Source organism: Arachis stenosperma, chromosome 2 (assembly GCF_014773155.1).
Source record: "Arachis stenosperma cultivar V10309 chromosome 2, arast.V10309.gnm1.PFL2, whole genome shotgun sequence".
Taxonomy (NCBI): domain Eukaryota; kingdom Viridiplantae; phylum Streptophyta; class Magnoliopsida; order Fabales; family Fabaceae; genus Arachis; species Arachis stenosperma.
The window spans coordinates 89,698,742-89,702,378 of NC_080378.1; the positions used below are offsets into that span (position 1 = coordinate 89,698,742).

At 32.4% G+C, this 3,637-nt stretch overlaps 1 long non-coding RNA gene across 1 annotated transcript; it reads left to right on the forward strand.

Annotated features, from left to right (window-relative positions):
• The first annotated feature begins 286 nt into the window (after nt 1-286).
• Nucleotides 287-3,403, forward strand: LOC130960311 (uncharacterized). Its single transcript, XR_009079062.1, has 7 exons — nt 287-457; nt 730-825; nt 1,206-1,351; nt 1,440-1,555; nt 1,671-1,740; nt 2,356-2,534; nt 3,195-3,403. It is a non-coding gene; the product is annotated as an uncharacterized LOC130960311 (long non-coding RNA).
• Nucleotides 3,404-3,637: the final 234 nt, after the last annotated feature.

Genomic DNA, 3,637 nt, shown 5'->3' on the forward strand with positions numbered 1-3,637 from the left:
TGCATTTTAGGCATAAAAACAAACAAAAGAAAATTCCATTATGCTAGTTTATGATGTTTAATTGAAATGTTTCCAGTTTTCAAAAAGCATCCATTTGATGTATTACTATGTCTCTAGACCTGGAATAAAGACTACGGGTGAAATGTTAATCCTATAGTAATCAGTGATTAATTCATGATTGGTTCTGTGTGATGAATTTGAGCTTGCTTTGCTGCTGATTCATTGACATAATAAGCTTGTGATATTCTAATGAGAACCCTCTCTGCTGGTGTTCTATCCCTGTGAGATTCCTTTTATATTATTCAAACAATATTTATGGTTGAATTTGAATTTTTTGCATATGGTCACATCATCAGAAGTGGGATGATCACCGTGCAATCATGGCTGTTGGTGTGGTTGATGGAAGTTCCGAATCCATTTTCCATACTCTTATGTCACTTGGTCCTTCAAGATCAGCGTAAGTCCATTAAGTTAACATGGCATTCTTATAGTAGACTTTTTATGTTGTTCCCATTTTGCTTTAGGAAGGTCATATCTTCTTATTGGATGCTTTGTTTGAAAATCTAGGCCTCAACATTAAATAAAGATTCATTGTCTTCAAATAAGAATTGTAATTGGATAGGTCAGAGCCTTTCAAAAAGTGCAATTTTACTAGCCACGATTACTGTTTCCATTTGCATTATGGTATTATTGAGTTTGTTTCTATGCCTATTATTTATTGGCTCGTAGAAGGGATTTCTGTTTCTACAAAGGCAGTGTGGTTAAGCACGTAGATGGTCACACTGACATCATTCACAAAGAGCTGTATAGGGATTGGTTGCCTTGGTAAGATTCAAACATGAAGCCTTAAATGCTGATTATGTATCACTACTTGTTTCAAGGCATTAATAATTTCATACCCTTATTTGGTGCCTTCAAAAATTCTACTAATCACAACTACTAGTGTAAAGTTGTTTTACTTCATAAATTTATATATATGGCATACAGAACTGGAAACAAAAATATATAAAGTCGAAACCAATCTTTAAATGTGCTAGTGGGAGTTTTCTTTTTCTTTTAACAGAGTAATTGCTTTTTTTCAGTGAACATCTTCGCTTTTAGGCTTTTTACATTGTCCATGTATGTTTATTTCAATTATTTGTGGATTTGTAAGAATAGTTGTCGTACTTCTTCATGATTAGTTGTTATTTTGTTTTGCATTGCAGATTTATTTTCATAAGAATTATCAGAAGTTGGATTGAACTACTTTATCTGCTTGTGGATGGAGTGGCATACCCTTGATATCATCACTTCCTCTTGATTGGTTGTAGCTGTCGTCCAGCCTCCGCAATATCTGTAGAGAATGAAAAAGGTCAGTTTCTGTTGCTATCAGAAACTTTTCAACTTTCATATTTAAAATTTTGTTTCATAAATGAGAATGTTTGGGTTATTGCTTGCAGTTCTTTTGGCAATGGCATATAGCTCGCTGTTCAATAGAGTGCAGTTCTTAGCAGATTCTTGAGCTAATTTTCTCTTTATGTCTGTGTCTGTCTCTTCAATTTCCTTGTCTATAATTGTAAGTCTGTATGTTCTTTACTAATTTTTGGTTTATATCTAACATTTAAATGGATCTGTCAATGTGGTGTCATTTACATTATCTGAATATTTTCTGCAAAAATTTTCCATTCAAGCAAGGAAAATGAAGTGCACACTAGCTTCACGCATTGATATAATTAGTACAAGAGAAAGCACAGAAATAGGGTAAGCCACATCTATGAATTCTTTTTATACATCTGTTGTTGTCCTTTTTTTAATTATTTTTCATTTATTAATGCTGATTAGAAGAGTTCAAGCTCAAATAGTTTTACCAGCAACTTGATAGATGATGAACTCGTAAAATTATGAAGACTATATCTAATTTATTTTCTCATGTTGTATGGAAATTTCTATTCTTTGCAAGTAGTTATGTCATGGTTGCTTGTATTTGGTTAGCCATGTATACTCTCTTATTCTTTGCTAAAAAATACCAAAGGAAATTCATATTTTGTGGTGTGGCAAACCTTTAATGTCATGACATCTCTTAATTACTTGGAGCTGCCTTTCCAGTCTTTGGAATGTTTGCTGAGAAAGAAAAAGGTCACTTTCTGTTGCTATTGGAAACTCATCAACCTTTATACTCTAAATATTTGGATATTGCTTGCGATTCTTGGAAATGGCATATATAGGGCTGGTTCATAGCAGATTCTTGGTTTATGCTTCTTATTAAGTCTTTATTGGCCTTTTCATTTTCCCTGTTTAAATTTTAAGTCTGCCCTTCCTAGTTTTTGGTTTATATCTAATGTTTATCTAACTGTTTGGAATTTCTTTCTATTTCAGGGACAGCAAGCTGAATATGACTTTAAAGGGGGTGCACAGGTGCAAATTCTATGTGCAGAACCAGATTCACAAAAGGCACCAATTGACAATGATTTATCAGATAGTGAAATGAATTCAAAAGATACAAAGGAAATGGTCCCAGTCCGACATTCAGGAAGAATTACAAGAAAATCATATAAGTATGACGTATATTAGTTTACTTGATGTGTGCCAGTATAAAGTCATGAAAAATTATCATGGTTTGGTCATGTTAGCAGGAGATTAAATAAAATTATTAAGAACTCCGTATTTTTAAATGCTTGCCTATGGACATGCTTTGTAATTGGAGACATTCTTCAATCTATGTAGTCAACTCCTCTTAGTCAAGAAAGGCTTTTCAATTCTTGTTGATGATAATGTTGATTTGTAAACAGAATTCTTCCATATTTCTTTATGCGTACTGGTAACTGGACATAAAATCATGAAAAGTTATGGTGTTCTTATAAACACATTATTGCCATATTGTGAAGTTGTGCTGGAACCAGGGGCCTAATCTGCCTTGAAACTTAGTGCTAAAATGTTCCTTTATAATTTTCTGTTAAACTATTTTGCTGAGTTATTTAGGAGGATGATCTGACTTAAATTAGTATTATTGTGACTGAAGGTCGTACTCATGTGGTTCTTTTTTTGGACCAGATTTGCAGAACTTTACCCTCATTACTTGCAACTGCGTTCAACATTATTTGTCCTTTTTGGTTTTTGTTTCTTTGATCATCATTAAAATGTAGGAAATTAGAAATTCATTGATCTTTTATTTTATATTGAAGTTTTATTCTATCTTTGTTAACTCATCAATACAGGGAAAAAGTCCATGCCCTGTAGTTGTTGACATTGATAATGAGGATACTATAGAAGTGGATCAAGTTCGAGAGGAAAATAAAGAGCATGCTTCAGGCTTAAAATCTAAGAAAGTTTCTCGATCTGCTTCAGCCATTGCAAATAATGAAGTTGTGTCTAGTAACAATGCAAATAATATTCTTTTGGAAGATTTGAAGCTTTTTGCTCACAATGTATGATTAGAAATCATGAAGTTTCATATTTTGTAATAAAGTATTTATAAAGAAAGTAGATAATGTAATGGTTGTTGGAATTGTAATTCATGTGTTAAGAATTTATGGGTAATTGTTATGATTTTGTTTTTTGGAATTTTGTTAGAGCATGTCATGTGATTAAACACTTTTTTTGGTGACAACTTTATGAAAGTTGGATTAGTTGATTTAAAATTATTGGCCATTGCCTAAAT